The sequence below is a fragment of the Mastigoproctus giganteus genome, chromosome 9, assembly GCF_048544385.1.
Source record: "Mastigoproctus giganteus isolate SK-2022 chromosome 9, ASM4854438v1, whole genome shotgun sequence".
Taxonomy (NCBI): Eukaryota; Metazoa; Arthropoda; class Arachnida; order Uropygi; family Thelyphonidae; genus Mastigoproctus; species Mastigoproctus giganteus.
In genome coordinates this window covers 143,563,526-143,583,373 of record NC_143583.1, presented here as the reverse complement: position 1 = coordinate 143,583,373, position 19,848 = coordinate 143,563,526, and the positions used below count along the sequence as shown (strand labels likewise).

Below are 19,848 nucleotides of genomic sequence, written 5' to 3'. Positions count from 1 at the left end.
AAACAAATCTTGGAGCGATTTTCTATCAACTGTGCTTTCATTTGAGAAAATGTAATGAGTGGTTTTCACATTAAAAGCCATTATTTTTGGATACCTCTAGCCCAGACACCCTACAGTAAAATCAATTCAAAAATAAGAATTTAAAAAAAAATAAAATAAAAAAACATTAAAAATGTATTAAAAATTCAGAAAAAACAGTGAAAGATTTGCAAAAAAAAACTTATTACTTATTTTTAATCTATTTATATATCACTTAATTTCACCAACTTCTGAATCTGAATTTCTGAGAAATTTTGGCTTTTGGGAGTCAAGAGTTACACAAAAATGGCTGAAAGGGGTAATCACTGATTTTAAAATCTATTTTTGTGCTGCCATCACTTATATCTAGGTCTGCTATTAGGTGGAAATACAAACAGGTGATGATAGCATGTACTAGGTTTCAAACAATTTAGAATTATTTGAAATCTAGTAGGAAAAGTAGTTAGTTTATTTAATCAAATAAATAAATATTTCAGTTGAATTAATTGCTCTGAAACCATGTTAAATCAGCAATGCTAAGATTACAGCACATTACATATTTAGTTAACTAATACTGTTACCATATTAAAAAAATATCACGTAACTTCTGTTTTATTTTTCTTATTTGAGGTACAAGGTATGACTATTAAATGAGATTGCACGTGCATCCACTACACACCAAGAGCCGCATGTGAAACAAAGGTACAGCAGTTGACCTTGAACTCTTCCCTAGTTGTTTGTCAAGTCATGTTCCAACATACTTATTCACTTTACAATGACACAGGTTTTCATTGCCTTGTGTTTTTGCAGTTTGCTGGAAAAATGATGGACAAACAAATCAAACAGTGAATCAAAATTTTAACAAAACTAAAGAAAGCATCAACTGAAAGTTATGAGTTATTATGTCAGGTTTATTGGGAAGATATTATAATAAGAGCTTGCATATTTGAATGGCATAAAAGATTTTTAGAAGAAAAATGATGAATGACCTGGCTATATGGTATCCATGAAAATTTATGAAAATATGGACTGGGTAAGAGACACTGATTAGAAGTGATTGTTGTTTAAACATTAGAATGATTGCATCAGAACTCAATAAGGACAAAGAAACAGTTAGACAAATTTTAACTGAAAATTTAGGCATGAGAAACGTTTAGGCCAAGATGGTGCAAAACGTTTTAATGAAGATCAACGAATAAGAAGACTCCAAATTTGTGAAGATGTTTAGAGAAAAAAAAAAAAAAAAATGAAGGTGATCCAGACTATCTGACTACCATAATTACTTGCAATGAAAGGCTGTTCCAGTACAATTCAAACTAAAAGACAGTCAAGTTCAATGGAAGACAAAACTCTCCAGACAAAAAAAAAAAGTAAGAATGCCAAAATCAACAATTAAAACTATGCTTCTTGAATTCTTTGGTATTAAAGAAATTATTACTGCTGAATACATTCTACCAAATGAAACATACTACATCCAAGTTCTGATAGGGCTGCATGAAAAAAATGGACCTGAATTGTAGAAAGATGGTTGGATGCCTCTTCAAGATAATGCTCCAGCACACAACGTGTTCTGTGTCACCAGTTTCTGGCCAAAAAACAAATCCCTGTGTATGAGCATGCACCCTATAACTTTTTTCTCTTCCCTAAACTCAAAAGTGTACTTAAGGAAACCCATTTTCAGTCCTTCATAAAAGACTGAAGACATTCATAAAAAAACGACTGAAGTGTTAAACAGGGCTGCAGAAGACGAGTTCTAGAAATGTTCCCGTGCTTGGAAGAAATATATGGCACAGCGTGTGCAAGCCCAAGGCAATTATTTATTTTGAAGGGGATAACTTGTAAGGTATGAAATATTTCATTATATTTATTTTACTGCAACAGTTTCATTATTAATAGCCACACCTGGTATTATTTTGTATGAACTGTGACCATCCATATCTGCAGCCCCTCCTTGATTTTTACACAACATCTGGTGTAGTTCAGCCCTCTCTTTGTTTTCTTTTATTATTTTTTTTTAGTTAATAGCTTCATTTAGTTAATCACTATTAATTGATATTGTTTCATTTATTTCTGTTTGGTTATTTTCTTCAGTAGTTTGATTTAGGTAATTTTAGCACAATATTTGCATGTTTGGGCTCTGTCAATTCAGCACTGTTGACTCAAAACTTTACATTTTGTACATTTGGTTTTTTAAGTTAGCCCAAAGAGGGCTGGCCATATTTAAGTTTGAGTTATTCACAGATTAGTTAGTTCTCACAGTTTATTCTGTCATAGATTGTATAGGGGCACCAGTGAATTCTTGGCTGCTTTACAGCTTCTCACTATGAAAATATGAACTTTTGAGTGTCATGGGTGTCGATGTTCCCCTCGAGAAATTGTGCCATATACCTTTATTCTTCAAATTCTTTTGACGTGAATAACGTCTATGCTGGGCCACAGACGTTATTCATGGTGCTCAGGCTGTCACAAAAAGTGAAACATCTAACTGCTGTCATATCTCCCTCCAAAACTAATAGACCAAAGCAAAATGATTTATACTTATTTTTCAGGTATATAATGCCATCAATGAATATGCAAGAAAAAAATTTGAAATTTTTATACTTCATATAATTTTTTTTCGAAAAAACTAAAAAGTTCACATTTTGGTCATTTGCCACTGCACCTTGGTTACTTTCACTCTCAATAACTTCTAAACTATGATAGATAGACATAAACAGTAAACATGTTCAGTAGGAAATGTAGTTTTTACATCTATAAATAGTTTTGATGTAGCTCTTATGGTTCCCGAGTAATAGCGATGCAAAGTTGAGAGTGTTGAAAAATTCGAGCATTTTCAAGTTTTTTTTCTCAATATCTTGAAAATTATAAACGTTAGACAAAAACAGTAAGCAACAAAACTGTTGCCCTTTGAGAGCTCTACAAGGATATATAACTAGATTTCAAATCAGGTTTTTAGTTTTCGAGAGTTGACCAACTCATTAAAGTAACTACTTCATTCAGTTACATCGCATTTTTCGAGCAGTGCAGTTGTGTTTCATTTAGTTAAGTTGTGACAATGCTGAAAGTTACATCAACTAAACGTGTTCAAAGATTTCGACAAAATAACAAATCTAACGTTGAAAAGCAAGCACCAAAGTCGGTGGTGTAAAGCGAGAGAGAGAGAGAGAGAGAGAGAGAGAGTTGTAAGCGTAAACGCGAGCAAGATCAATTAGAGGCAGATGTCCAGCCATAAACATCGAAAAGAACAGTGCAAACATGGAACAATAAAGGTTACCACAAACCTTTACTGTTGATTTTAAATGAAAATACCAATAAAATAAAATAAAATAAAACCTTTACTGTTGATTTTAAATGAAAATACCAATAAAATAAAAGAGATTTTATTAAGCTTAAATTATATTTTTTCATTTCACATGACATTCATGAATCCAACTTCAGCTCCATGGAGCCAACGTCGATTTTTTTGACATCAGTTAATTTTTTATTTGGGAATCTACTTTTATGCTTTGGGGATGGATTTCTTTTAGTCCTTTTTTCCAATAACACAGGTGGCAGAATCACACTAATCTTGCAAAGGGCTGAGGGGCTTTTTCCATGGTGAAAGTAGCTTTTTCTTTTTAATTTAATTAATTTTAATTTGGTTGATTTTATTTAATATAGTAACAACAGCAATTAACTGATTATGTAATGCACTACAATTAATGATGCTGAAAGAGCATCATTAATTTTATATTATTTAAAAATGATTAATTTAACTGAATTGTTTGATTAATTTTTACTTTAACATTACTCCAAACTTATTTCAAATTAGCATGAAAAAAAAAAAAAAAAAGAGTAAACTGGTAATAGTCAAAACCCACACAACAACACACACACACACACACACACACACAAAAAAAAAATTTTTTTTACATACATACATACACATATATATTTAAGAATAAACGACGAGTTATCTTTTATTCCGTCGGAAGGAACTCTTCTTGATCAACTCTCCTTTTTTGTGAATTGTAAAATAATAAAATAAATTATCATTAAATTAATCTAAAAATAATTTAATATATTTTGATATTCTTGGGGTCGGGTTGGGGTGTGCCGCACCGATCTTGAGGGTGTTGGATTACTCGTGGATTGAAAGCATGGAACACGTTATGAGTTTTAAATTATTTTTAGCTTAATTTAAAGACAATTTGTTTTATTATTTTATAATTCACAAAGAGGAGAGTTGACCAAGAAGAGTTCCTTTCAATTAAATAAAAGGTAACTCCTTGTTTATTCTTATATACTAATACAATGTAGGGGCTTAGAGGGGAACAGGTATCCTGTGTGTTATCAGACACTCAGCCTAAAACACTGATGGATCCAATATCTCTCTATTACAGAGGATTTCGGAGAAGTCCAGTTGGCCTGCCTCCCTAAAATCCACCCATGCACACCTTCTCGATGGTAAACCCTGTTATGTCACTTAGGTGGCAACGAACGTGTAGAGTGGTTCTCTTCAAGACGCCTGGTCAGTGTGAAGAGGAAAAGAACAAACCCTCCAGCATATGACAGCACGACAAAATAAATGGCTCTCAGTCCCCAGCAGCTTTCACTCTCCCTCTTACGGCAGCGAGAGGATCAGAGTGGAAGCAGAGGGAGCTAAGAATCTCTGAGTACGACCAGGCTGCCATGCATGGAAACTGAACTTGGCCTGTTATAACGTAAGCTCACTCATCGGTGAAGACAGGATATTAGAGCTGGAAAAGGAATTAGAAAATGTGAATTGGAATATCATCTGTTTGGCTGAAACAAGAAGAAATGAATCACTTATAAGTTTATCAAGTGGAAATCTGCTGTACACCAATGGAAACAGTGAAAGGAGTGAAGGTGGAGTTGGGTTTCTGGTCCATAAAGATTTTAAAAACAACATTTTGGAATTCAAAAGTACATCACCAAGAGTGTCAAGACTAATACTCAAGATTTCTAAGAGGTACAAGCTAAAGATTATAATGATTTATGCACCAACATCGAGCCATGATGATGATGAAGAGGTTGAAGAAATGTACACCGAAATTGAGAGTCTTCTAGATGAGCAGAAAACCCAATACACTATTATTATGGGGGACTTCAATGCTAAGGTTGGAAAAAGACAAAACAGCGCAGAAAGGGGAACTATAGGAAATTTTGGAATTGGTGAAAGAAATGAAAGAGGTGAAAGACTTGTGGAATTTGCGGAATCTCAAGGACTGTCAGTAATGAACACTTTTTTTCAAGAAAAGGGTGAACAGAAAGTGGACATGGAAGAGTCCAAATGGATTAACTACTAATGAAATCGACTTCATCCTCACTAACAGAAGATATATTGTGAATGATGTTACTGTCCTGAATAAAGTAAATCTAACAGAATGGTAAGATGTACACTTGATATAGATGTAGAAAAGGAAAGGAAAAAACTGACTCGAGTAAATAATACAAAGGGTACTAGGAAAGTTTTGCAATATGACGCAACAATGAATCACAGGAAGCTGCTTGTTGCTGCATGTTGAGACATGTTCATATGTGCATAGTAGCCACCGCGCCAAGTCGATGGGCTCAGTTATTCATTAGTAGTGAGAGTGTAAAGTGCTTGCGATGGCATCGTGGTCACAAAATGAGATAAGGACAGTTTTGCGGTATAATTTCGTGCGTGGTTTAACCATAGACCAGTGCTTAGAAGAAATGACTCTTGCACTAGATGATGATTGTCCACATCGTACAACGATATTCCGGTGGTATAGAGAATTCCAAAGGGGAAATTTCACTCTGGAGGATTCTGAGAGGCCGGGAAGGCCACGAACGTCAGTTACGGAGGAAAACGTTACTGCTGTGAGGAAAATGCTTGACGAAAACAGGCGAGTGACCTACCAACAGATAGAGGATACTTTGGGCCTAAATGCACCAGCAATTCGTTCGATTCTGCAAGATCATTTGCACGTGAAGAAACTTTGTTCTCTCTGGGTGCCGCATCAACTGACTGAAGAGCAGATGACACGACGTGTGACTTGGTGCCGGGAGATGTTAAAAAAGTTTGATAAGGGACAATCTCGGTATGTGAACAACATCGTGACAGGTGACGAGAGTTGGCTGTACTATTACGATCTGCCGACCAAGGCTCAAAACAAAGTTTGGGTCTTTGATGATGACGACACACCCGTAATTGTCAGAAAATCCCGATCTGTAAAGAAGAAAATGATAGCTGTATTTTTCAAATCGAGTGGAATTGTGGAACGTGTCGTTCTGGACACGCAGAAGACAGTCACAGCTAAGTGGTATACTGAACAATGCCTCCCTAAAGTCATTGGATCTATGAAGAACCTGCGGCCAAAGTCAAGAATGGACACCTGGTACCTCCATCACGAAAATGCTCCAGCTCACCGCGCCAAAGCCTGCACCGAATATTTGACCACGACAGGACTGAAAGTTCTCGAGCACCCTCCCTACAGTCCAGACCTTGCTCCCTGCGACTTTGCACTGTTCCCGCATGTGAAAATGAAGCTAAAAGGGAGGCGGTTTTCCAGTGATGAGGACCTTCTACGGGCTTGGGACAACGAGTGTGCTTTACTCCCTAGTGAAACTTGGCAGAACTGGTTTAAAGATTGGTTTCAGAGGATGGAGAGGTGTATTGAATGTAGAGGAAATTACTTTGAAAAAATTAAATAAACAAAGCTGTATTGCAAAACTTTCCTAGTACCCTTTGTACAAAGGTCTTTGAGATAACAGAAGAGGAGAAAAAACAGTATGTACTGGAACTTAAGAACACGTTTGAGCTTCTGCAGACTGCTCAGGACCAAGATATCAATGAGGAATATTACAACTTTCTGAAAGTGATAAAGCTCAAGAAACCTATAGGGAAAAAGAAATCCAAAGAAGAAAAAATTAGCCAAGAAACACTTGTCATGATGAACCAAAGACGACAAATGAAAAGCAAGAAAAACAATGACAGGGAGAAAATTGAGTATACTGAGTTATGCAAAGCCATTAGAAAGAGACTCAGAGAGGACATAAGAAGATTTAACACAAGAAAAGAAGAACAGGCATTAAGGGAAAACAAAGGATTTAAATCAGCAGCCATGAGCAGTAATACAGAATGACAAATGATACTGAAACTGAAGAATAGCGATGGTGTACTTATAAACAGCAGAGAATGCATAATTCAAATAGCAGAAGACTACTACAGAGAATTATACAAGGAGCAGGGGAATGATGCTAGCAGTGGGGAAGATGGATTGCAAAGTAGCAACACATACAACATACCCGATATTCTTCTTGATGAGGTAGAACATGCATTGAAGAAAATGAAGAATCAGAAAGCCTCGGGAGAAGATGAAGTTACTGTAGAGTTGTTAAAATTGGGAGGATGAGTCACAAAAACTGGCAAGGCTCTTCACAAAGTGCATTAGAAAAGGTGTGACGCCTAAGCAAGTGGAATAATGCAATCAGTTTTGCTGCATAAGAAAGGAGATAAATCAGAAATTGGAAATTATAGACCAATTAGCTTGTTATCCCACATCTACAAGTTGTTCACAAGGGTCATTACTAACAGATTAGAAAGAATAATTGATGAGAATCAACCGAAAGAGAATGCTGGCTTTAGGACAGGATTCTCAACTATGGATCACCTTCACATAATATCACAGCTAATGGAGAAAGCAAATGAATATAAAACACCATTATGTCTGGCATTTGTGGATTATGAAAAGGCATTTGACTCCATACAGCATAAGGCAATGTTTCGGACACTGGAAAGACAAGGCATTGATACCCATATATTATGATTTTGAAGAAAATATATGAGAGTGCTACCTCCTTTATTAGACTAATTAGACTGGTCGCAGAAAGGAGTCAATGTGAACGGAGAGTACCTAAACCATTTACGATTTGCAGATGACATTGTGGTCATAAGCCACGATCCCAAAGAATTAGAGGAAAATCTTAATCAATTATGCACAGCTAGTAAGGATTTTGGACTAAAGATGAATATGGCTAAAATAAAAGTAATGATGAACAAGTATACCACAGAAAGGGAAATAATGATTGAAGGAGCAGTAATTGAAAAGGTGGAGTCATATATTTATCTGGGACAAGTTATTACTCGTAATAATGATAAATGGCTGGAGGCTGGAAGTCAAGAGAAGAATAAATTTTGGATGGATAGCATTCAGGAAATATAGTCACATACTGAAGAGCAATATCCCACTTTGTCTGAAATGTAAAATAATGAACCAATGTATACTCTCCACCATGACTTATGGAAGTGAAACTTGGGCACTCACCAAAAGAATGGAAGAGAAGCTGAGAACTACACAGCGAAGAATGGAATGAATTATATTGGGAATCAGACTGTTAGATAAGAAGAGAAACACATGGATTAGGCAGCAAACTCAAGTAAAGGACATTCTTATCAAAACTAAAGAACTAAAATGGTCTTGGGTAGGACACATAGCTCGAAGACATGATGACAGATGGACTAAGAAAATAACAGAATGGTATCCAAGAGGAGCCAGAAGAAAACCTGGAAGACAAAGGTGGAGAGGGATAGATGAAATTAATGAGTTTGTGGGTAGTAAATGGATGGCCAGTGCTCAAAACAGAAGGAACTGGAAAGTTGCTGGAGAGGCCTTCATCCTGCAGTGGATTTTAAATGGCTGATGATGATGAATACAATGTAGGAAAATATCGAGCACATGTATGCTGTCACTTATTTTAATACATATACATGGTGTTTCAAAAGTTATGGTCAATAATTTAAAGGTGAACTGTTCAGATTTACAATATGCAAAAAAAAAAGCCTAATAAACATAGGTCTTTAAGTGAATCGTTTTTGAGATATTGCACATTTCTAGTTGGGACCCCCCACTGACAAAGTGAACTGTACAGAGTTGGGATCCACCACTTGTTTGTGGATCCCACACAACAAACTTGTTTGTTTGTTTAGGTTAGGTCATGCTCATTCTCTCCGTTTCCCCTCTCTCAATGCTGCGAGATGTAATAGGATACTAGTACTTGTCAAAGGATAATCAACATGGAAAGAGGTTAACGAAGAGCTTGCAGCATGCACTTCATCTATAGTAAAGCCAATGGCAGTGCACTCGAGGCTGCACGTTTGTACCAAGAAGCATTTCCGCACCAAAGGCAGCCTAACAGGCACACATTCATCAGGGTACATCAACGCCTTAGAGAACATGGGCACTTTGCACGTGGAGTACGAGCAGGTAGGCCCAGAATCATAACACCTGATGTTGAGGAAAGGGTGTTGAAAGAACATCCTGTAACATCTGTATAAACCTGTGGTGTTAAAACCAAAAATTAACAATGTATTATCTTATTTTAATAAAACCACCCGCAGCATAGGATTCACAGCTTTTTGCTAAACTAGTGCTCTCATAGTCAGTGGAGATCTTAAAGAAAATGTGCATTATCTCGAAAACGGTTCATTTGCGGCCTGATGTTCACTGGGACTTTTTTTGCTTATTTTAGTTAGTACTTTATTATTAAAGCAGAGCATCTTTAAATTATTGATCATAATTTTTGAAACACCCTATGTATGTCGTCCACACACACACACACACACACACACACACACACACACACACACACACACACACACACACACACACACACACACACACACACGTGTTCAAAGAAAGTGCATCACCTAGGAATTTCACATTTCTAACCCTTTTTTACAATGGTATATATTACATTAATGACTAGCATCACAAATAGAAATATAAACAAAAGTTATTTATTAATAGTTAAGGCAAAGCTAAGTAATATTTGACAGATGTAAAGTCACATATACACATATGTGACTTTACATCTATCTAGTTCAGTTGAGTTAGCTCAACTGCTAATTCAGCTATGCTAGCCAATTAAGTACAATTGTTCAGTCTGTATACATACCTTTTGTAATGTCATCATAGCATCCAACATAAGGGGGGCTTACAAGTGATGGTAATGTCTTGGAAAATTTATTTTAAATCAAAATACACACTGTTATTATTATTAGCAGTGGCAAAAAAAAAAACACAGTAAATACTTCTTTCCAACCCCTCTAATAATATATCTAATTTTTCCGTAAATTTATTCAAACTACCCACTAACAACAACACCTGATGATAGCTTTTTCCAACAATCAATTACTATCTGGCTGAAAGCAAATTTGTACACATCTAGTTGGGGGGGATACAAGGACTAATAGATTAACAGTAGCCACTGGCAGAGGTGGAGGTGATTCTTGCACTGCTTCTATTGAAATGAGCAGAAGCCTGAAAAACAAGATGCAGGATATTTCAGAGACTGCTGGGAGTCATTGCGGTACAAGTAAACACATGGGTTGTGTTAGGGTAGCCAAGAATAGAAACAGGTGCATGTATACCTGCGTGTACACAAATGCTAGGAGTTTGGTAAATAAATTTGATGAACTTGAGGTATTGCTCAAAACATCAAAGGCAGATATTGTTGGGATATCAGAGACGTGGTGTCACACAGATATAAGGAATGCAGAAATGGAATTTGGGGAATACAATGTGTATAGAAAGGATAGACAGGACAGGAGGGGAGGAGGGGTTATGCTATTAGTTAAGAAAAACATAAAGTCCAAGGAAGTGAAGCCAGTCGACATCGATGGACAGGGCAGTGTCGAGTCAGTTTGGTGTGACATAAGCATAGGGAAATCAAAATTGAGAGTAGGAGTGTGCTATCGGCCTAATGACTCTGATGAGTATAATAAGATATTGTACAGGGAAATAGAGTGGGCCAGTAAATCAGAGAGTCTTATAATGGGGGATTTTAATTTCCCAGATATTGACTGGAATTTGTGGGTTGGTCACTCGCACACTAGCAAGGCTTTTGTGGATTTATTGGATGATTGTTTTCTACATCACCATGTTCGTGAGGCAACAAGAGGTTGTTGTTGTTGTTTGGTTTTTAGGAGCATTAGCAACTAAGGCCATATTGCTCCGGGATATACGGTGGTCATTCCATGACCTTTCCGCATTCTCCATATTTGGTGGTGACGGGCTCGAACCCCGGTCTAATCAAGAAGCATGTGCTACGCACTGCTGCTCCTTCCCACCTGGCTACGGAGGCGCCTGGCAACAAGAGGGATCAATACTCTTGATTTGATTATCAGTAGTGATTCTTCATGCATTAAGAATCTGCAGATAAATGAACCACTAGGTGGCAGTGATCACAGTGTGTTGAAGTGGGATTTACTCAAGGAGATAACTACCATCAGAGGTAAAGGGAAGGGTTTTTGTTTTCATAAAGGCGACTATGATGGTCTGAGACAGTATTTAAATTCTATACAGTGGGAACAACTGATGATGTTACCAACAGCAAACTCAAAATGGGAAGCATTCAAGGAACTAATCTTGGAGGCTACCAGGCTTTACATACCAACTAAGAAATATTGTTCAAGGTTTAGGCCTAAATGGTTGTCAGATGAACTAATGAGACATGTGGCAGAGAAGAAAAATGCATGGGATACATACAAATTAATGGGTGACATGGAATCCTATGATAGATATAAGTTGGTCTGTAACCAAGTCACAAAGGAGATTAGGCAGGCAAAGGCAGACTACGAAAAATCCTTGGCAAAGGATGCAAAGAAAAACAGAAAAGAGTTCTTTACCTATTTAAACTCAAGAAGGAAAGGGATGAATCAGATTGATCCACTGGATATTGATGGTTCAACAGTTGAGGATCCTGCTCAGGTGGCTAACAATCTAAACGAGTATTTTGCATCTACAGTCACGCATGAGGAGTTATTCAGGAAGGAGAATGATGTAGGTAAAGTAAACATTGGCAGTGAGCTGGATGATTTTGTAATAACTGAGAGGAAAGTGGAGGAGAGGTTGTTGAGGATAAACATAAAAAAGGCACCTGGGGTGGATGGGATCTATCCAGTTATATTAAAGGAGGCAGCAAAGGAAGTAAGCAAACCCCTAGCCATAATTATGAGAGCTTCTTTGGACTCAGGGGAGGTACCCATAGACTGGAGATGTGCAAATGTAACCCCAATTCACAAAGGAGGATCAAAGGCTGACACAAGTAATTATAGACCTGTGAGCTTAACTTCTGTTCCAGGAAAATTAATGGAGGCACTGGTTAAAGAAGCACTGCAGGATCATTTAGACAAGACTTCAGTTATAGCTCAGACGCAGCATGGTTTTGTTAAGGGCAGGTCTTGCCTGACCAATTTGATTGGATACTATGATGTAGTCACAAAAGAACTGGATGCAGGGAATAACTTTGATATTATATATTTGGATCTTAGAAAATCTTTTGATACTGTTGCACATGGAAGACTGCTGCACAAATTGGAGCAGTGTGGCATTGGAGGCAAATTGCTGCTATGGATAAGGGGATGGTTGAGTGGCAGAAGACAGAGAGTGGTAATCAATGGACACTGCTCAACGAGGACTAATATTATTAGTGGAGTTCCTCAGGGTTCAGTGTTGGGTCCGTTGTTGTTTCGGTGTTTATGAATGATATTGATAATGGGATATCAAGTTTAATGTCCAAGTTTGCAGATGATACAAAGGTTGGCAGGGTTGCTAAGGACACCACTGACGCTATGCTGCTGCAACAGGATCTGGAAAGGTTGAACAGATGGGCTGAGAGGTGGCAAATGAAGTTTAACATTGACAAATGTAAAGTACTACATATGGGAAACAGTAACCCCAGAGCAACGTATCAACTCTGCAGTACTACACTGACAGTGGTGGAGAATGAAAAGGACCTGGGGGTAATTGTGCAGGCAGATATGAAATTCTCTGAGCAGTGCAGACGAGCTGCAAGAGTAGCTCATGGTGTCTGTCAATGATATACAGGAATTTTTCTAGCAGGGATAAGGAGGTGATTATTCCCTTGTATAAGGCAATGGTTAGGCCACATCTTGAGTACTGTATACAGGTCTGGAGGCCTCATTTCAAGAAGGATGTAGAGCTGCTGGAACGGGTACAGAGAGGGCAACAAGATTATTGAATGGAACAAAGGGTTGCTCTTACGAAGAAAGGCTTAAGTTTTGCAAATTACAGAGTCTGGAGACTAGGCACCGGCAAGGCGATCTGATAGAGGTGTATAAGGCTTTGAATGGTTTGAGCATGCTCAATGCCAATGGGATTCTTCATCTTGCTCAGAATAATCAGCTCAGAGGGCATAAATTCAAATTGAGGAAGGACGGATGTCGGTTGTTGTTGTTTGTTTGGTTTTTTAAGGAGCATTAGCAACTAAGACCATATTGCTCCGGGTCATGCGGTGGTCATTCCCTGACCTTTCCGCATCCTCCGTATTTGGTGGTGACGGGCTCGAACCCCGGTTTAATCAAGGAGCGTGTGCTACGCACTGCTGCTCCTTCCCACCTGGCTATGGAGGCGCCACGGATGTCGGATAGATGTGCGGAAATTTGCCTTTGGCCAGTGGATGGTTGGTTGGTGGAACCGACTGCCATGACTTGTTGTTGAAGTTGATAGCCTAAACAAATTTAAGGCTCAACTGGACAGGTATTTCGAGCGAACGGAGGGGTGAAATGGGAGTGGTGTGTTTTTTTTTTTTGGCTGATGCTGAATAAGCTTGCTTTCTTGCATCATATGCCTCTACTAATGCTAATGCTATCCTGCATCCATCCATTTACAATTTATGTATATGGATGGATGTAGTCTATTAATTTCGTGTTTGTGTGTGGGGAGGGGGGGGGTCCAAGAAACAGGAAGAATACCATTATCATTAAGTTTGTTTAAACTATTTAAAGTCTTAAACACTTCAATCATGTCTCCTGAAAAGTGCCTAATTTCCAAGCAGAGCAATTTGCAGCACCAAAGCCTTTTGCGGTAAGAGAACCCTTTATTTTCTTGACCAATGTTACCAATGGTCAAGTTTTACCAATGTTAAACTCAATTGCTACTTCTCAGCCCATCTGTAATTTTTTTAGATCTTTTTTGCAGTAACATTCCCTGATTCCTGTCATTAACCACACCCTGCCAACCTTTTATCACCAGCAAACTTAGACAATAAGTTTGATATGCCTTCATCAACATCCTTAATAAATACTGTAAACAGTGGAGGAGGGCAGCTCTGAACATTGAGGATCCACTAATAACATTAATCCAAGAAGAGCAGTGCTCATTATAATCATCCTCTGCCACTCAACTATCCCTTTATCTGTAGTCATCTTTACGCAAAAAAAAAAAAAAAAAAAAAAACCTTTCCTTTACCCTTGACAGTAGTTATATCTTTAAGTGGTTCCCACAACAATATGAAAGTCAATGCCACCTAGTAGTTACATTTTCTGCATATTCTTGATGTATGAGGAGTCACTGGTGAAGAGTACTGCATTAAACTAAAATGAATCAATTAAAAAAAAAAAAAAAAAACAAAGAGAGTTCAAATATCTGGTTTCTTGATGCAAACCTGTAATACTGTGCTTTTGTCAGTATTGTCTGCATCTGAAATAATTCAACAGCACAGTTGATAATTTATGTTCATATCTCAAATGTTTTGACTTTCAAAACATTTGAGATTGGGCAACTGTAAGCATAAAGAATCCATGAGATTTTTCAGAAAAAGCAGGAGTGGTCCTTGAGGTTGTCACAGACATCTCAGACAGGCCAGACAAGCTGTACTTGCTACCTGAGAGTCTAAAACGCTGATGGAGCTGATATTTGGGTTACACTCAAGTCAAGTGGACCTGATTTCGGCAAAGTCTGGACAGTCTGTGACAGCCAAATCCTTGCCTTGCACCTTCACGATGGTGGGACTGTTAGTAATCCTGGGTATAACCCCCCATGCACAAGCACAAGCACACTGTGGGTGACCACCCAGGTGTGAACCAACATAAGCAGAGGTTGAGGTGTGGTACCCACACAACATGGAGGAATGCAGCCCCTCTGTGTTACCAGGCAATACTAGGTAGTAGATGACTCTCATCAACCGGTGCAATACCACCACTTTGCTTATTGGAGACTTGAAGTGGTGAAACCCATTTTTAGTCTTCAGAGGTAAGTTCCGTCAACCCTTTTCCATCTCTTCCATCATGCAGTATGACTGAGGACTTTTGAGGTTAGGATGGACATGATGGTGAGATCTAACCTTCCTTACATTTCGAGGGTCCAGCTCCAAAACGGTGTTCGCAGTCCGGCCGCTAGTAAGTACACTGGACCAAACATATTGGTAACTGTTTAGCAGGCTTCAGGATCAGTTGGTGTATAACCTTGCTACCTGTACTCTGTCAGATAGTCACTGGAGGGAGTTTGAGTAGTGTGTATGCAGGAGGCACTGTCGAGGCCACGTTATGTCAAAGATCTGTGTATATTCTTACCATGTGTATGCTGTTAGTTAAGAAACATAAAATCTAAGGAAGTGCATCCAATTGATGCTGGTGGACAATGCACTGTTGAGTCTGTTTGGTGTGAAATAAGCACTGGGAAAGGAAAAATGAGAGTAGGTGTGTGTTATAGGCCTAATGAATCTGATGAGTATAATGAGAAATTGTGCAGAGAAATAGTGTGCCAGTAAATCAGAATGTCTTATATGGGAGATTTTAACTTTCCAGATATTGACTGGAACTTGTGGATTGGTCACTCGCATGCCAGCAAGACTTTTGGATTTATTGGATGACTGTTTTCTACAGCAACATGTTTGAGAGGCAACCAGAGGGAGTAATACTCTTGATCTGATTATCAGTAGTGATTCTTAATGCATTAAGAATCTGCAGATAAAGGAACCACTGGGCGACAGTGGTTCCTTTTGTATATTCTTACGATGTGTGTGCTGTTAGTTAAGAAACATAAAATCTAAGGAAGTGCATCCAACTGATGCTGGTGGACAATGCATTGTTGAGTCTGGTGTGAAGTAAGCACTGGGAAAGGAAAAATGAAAGGACCACTGGGCAACAGTGATCACAACGTATTGAAGTGGGAATTATTTAAAGATGTAACTACCAACAAAGCTAAAGGGAAGGGCCTTTGCTTTTGCAAAGGTGACTACACAGGTCTCAGACAGTTTTTAAATTCTGTACAGTGAGATCAACTGCTGACGTTACCAACAGTGAATTCTAAATGGGAAGCCTTCAGGGTTTTAATTTTGGAAGCTACTAGGCTTTTCATTCCAACTAAGAAATACTGTTCAAGGTTTAGGCCTAAATGGATGTCAGATGAATTAATGAGGTCAATGGTAGAGAAGAAGAATGTATGGGATGCATATAAAGTATCAAATAATACAGAAGTCTATGGCAGGTATAAACTAGTCTGTAATCAAGTCACAAAGGAGGTTAGGCAGGCTAAGGCAGATTATGAGAAATCTTTGCAAAGGATGCAAAGAAAAACAGTAAGGAGTTCTTTACTTATGTAAACTCTACAAGGAAAGAAATGAATCAGATTGGACCACTTAACATAGATGGGTTGACTATTGATGATCATGCTCAGGTAGCTGATAAACTGAATGAGTATTTTGCATCTACATTCACACGAGAAGTTATTCAATGAGGGGAGTGCCAGAAGTTTATAAAACACTAACAGGGAGCTAAATGATTTTGTAATAACTGAGAGCAAAGTGGAGGAGAAATTGTTGAATTAAACATAAGGAAGGCACCTGGGTTGGATGGGATCTATCCAATTATATTAAAGGAGGCAGCAAAGGAAGTAAGCAAACCCTTAGCCATAATTATGGTGTGCAAATGTATCACCAATTCACAAAGGAGGTTCAAAAGATGACACAAGTAACTACAGACTTGTTAGTTTAACTAACAAGTCTGTAGGAACATAATGGAATTACTGGTTAAAGAAGCACTGCAGGATCATATAGACAAGACTGCAGTAATAGTTAAGACACAGCATGGGTTTGTTAAAGGGAGGTCTTGTCTGACCAATTTGATTGGTTACTATGATGTGTTCACAAAGGAACTGAATGTCAAAAATAATTTTGATATCATATACTTGGATTTCAGGAAAGCTTTTGATACTGTTGCACATGGAAGACTACTGTACAAATTGGAGAGGTATGGCATCAAGGGTAAGCTGCTACAATGGATAAAGGGATGGTTGAGTGGGAGACAACAGAGAGTGGTAATCAATGGACACTGCTCTTCGTGGACAAATGGACACTGCTTTTCGTGGACAAATGTTATTAGTGGAGTTCTCCAGGGTTCGGTGTTGGGCCCATTGTTGTTTTGCATATTTATCAATGATATTGATGAAGGTATATCAGGTTTAATGTGCAAGTTGGCAGATGATACAAAGGTTGGCAGGGTTGTTAACGTTTAATGTATGCTACTCCAACTGGATCTAGATAAGTTGGGAAAATGGGCTGAGAAGTGTCAACTGGAGTTTAACATTGACAAAGGCAAAGTACTGCATATGGGTAGCAATAACCGAACAGAAACGTACCAACTGGGTGGTACTACACTCAGGGAAGTGGAAAGTAAAAAAGACCTGGGGGTAATTGTTCAGCCAAATATGAAGTTTGTGAGCATTGCAGACAGGCTGGCAGGGCAGGGCAGGTCATGGAGTCTTGTCAATGATATACAGGAATTTTGCTAGTAGGGAGTGGGAGGTGATAATCCCTTTATACAAGGCAATGGTCAGGCGAAGCCTAGAGTACTGTATTCAGGTCTGGCGGTCTCATTTTAAGAAGGATGTGGAGTTGCTAGAATGAGTACAAAGAAGGGCAACAAGATTGGTGAGAGGAACAAAGGGGTGCTCTTACCAAGAAAGGCTAAGTTCTGCAAATTGCAGCACCTGGAGAGTAGGCACCTGCGAGGTGATCTGATTGAGGTGTATAAGGCCTTGAATGGGTTGAGCAAGCTGAATGCTGATGGGATTCTTCCTCTTGCTCGGACTAAGAACCTGAGGGGCACAGTTTCAAATTAAGAAAAGATAGTTGTAGAGCAGATGTGCGGAAATTTGCCTTTAGCCAGCGGGTAGTTGATTGGTGGAACAGGCTTCCATCTTTCGTTGTGGAAATTAATAGGCTAAATAAATTTAAGGCTGAGCTGGACAGGCATTTGGAACGAATGGAGGGTTTTCATTTGCTGATGCTGCATAAGCTTGCTTTCTTGCATCATATGCCTCTACTAATGCTAATGTCCAAAAATTTCATTACTTCATAAAGCATGTCCCCCACCCCACACTTTTTCTTCTATTGAATACACCATGAATTGTCAAACTAATAGAGTAAGTTTATCTGTGAAAAGATCTAAACCCCTCAAACGCTTCCTAGTTCATTTCACAAATATACGTGGTCTCAGTTCTAATCTCAACGATGTCCATTTCCACTTGCAGTCTGCCAAATCCCATATACTTTTTCTGACAGAATCTCAGTTGCCCAAATTATTCGCTGTATGATTCCTTTCGCCTCAAAGGTGGTACTTGTGCCTATGTCCGTTCCGATATTCTCTGTCAGAGACTTGGTAATTTGGAATCTCCTATTTTCGATCTGCTCTAGTTTAAAATTACTCTACCTCATTCTGTGAAATTCATCTGTTGTCTCTACCATTCTCCCAACTCCACTAATCACTAGGAGCTCTTTGACTTCCTCTCTTTGCAACTTGACTTTCCTCCAGTCCAACTTTCCTAACAGTGAGGTAATTTTCCCTGGTGATTTTAATGTTCACAACTCCAGCTGGCTTCCATTTTCTAGTCACACTGACCCAACTGGTCAAGATGCTGAGACTTTTGCAATTACTAATGACCTTGCACAGATTGTTCATTTACCTACAAGAATACTGGATAATCCTAACCACACAGCCAACACGCTTGATGTTTTTCTTACAAACAACCCTTCTAAGTACACGAGTGAAGTGAGTGGTTCTTTAGGCACCTCAGATCACAACTTGGTGACTGTCTCTTCTCCAATGGTGCCTTTACCTCGTGGCAATTCCCAATCTCGCGTTGTTTAGCATTACAAGAATGCAAAATGGGATGACCTGCAAGACTTCTTTTCTTCTTTTCCTTGGTCGGATTACCGTTTCAAAACTTCTGATGTCAACGTTCACTCAGATCATGTCAGTGAAACTATTCTTGTAGGAATGGAATCCTTTATCCCATATTCCACTTTAAAATCTCGTCCTTTCTCTAAACCTTGGTTTTCTAATAAATGTACCAAGGCTGTTCAAGAGAAGAATATCGCATATGCTACATTCTTCTCTTGAACTGGATTGTTTCCAATTCTTCAGTTTCATTTTCTGCCTACACCAAAGCTCACAACAATTGTAAATTAAAAATTGTTATTAATCAGTTTAATAATCAGTTTAATTAATCAGTTTAATTTATTAATTAATCACAACAATTGTTATTAATCAGTCCAAACTAGATTTCGAACAGGCTAAGAGTAGAAAACTTGCTTCTTGCCCTAATGGCAGCCGGGCATTCTGGTCTCTTGCCAAAGCTATTGGCCACAACTTTTGCCCATCTCTGTTCCCACCTCTGTCAAAACCAGATGGATCTATTGTCACTTGAGCCAAGGATCCAGCTGACCTGCTAGCATCCCATTTTTCTTCCAACTCATGTATTAATGAACTTGGTAAAACACCCTCCCACCATTGCCAACACGCTCCATTCAATGCCTCCTGTGGTCTTCCATCAAAAGCATGTCAGAAGGATTTTGACGAATCTTAATACTAAGAAAGCTCCAGGTCCTGATAGTATTTCTCCACTTGTTTTCCTAATCTGCGTTTGTGACCTTACTCCTGTTCTTTGCAGCCTGTATTCACTTTCTTATTCCAAAGGTGTTTTTCCTTCCTTGGAAATTTGCTCATATCCAGCTAGTTTCTTAAAAAGAAGACAAATCGCTCCCATCCAATTATTGTTC

At 38.4% G+C, this 19,848-nt stretch overlaps 1 protein-coding gene across 4 annotated transcripts in view; it reads right to left on the bottom strand.

Moving 5' to 3' along the window:
- LOC150080786 (pre-mRNA splicing factor cwf19l2) overlaps window positions 1–19,848 on the bottom strand; it is a 315,168-nt gene that overhangs the window by 159,892 nt on the left and 135,428 nt on the right. The gene's annotated exons all lie outside the window — the stretch shown is intronic.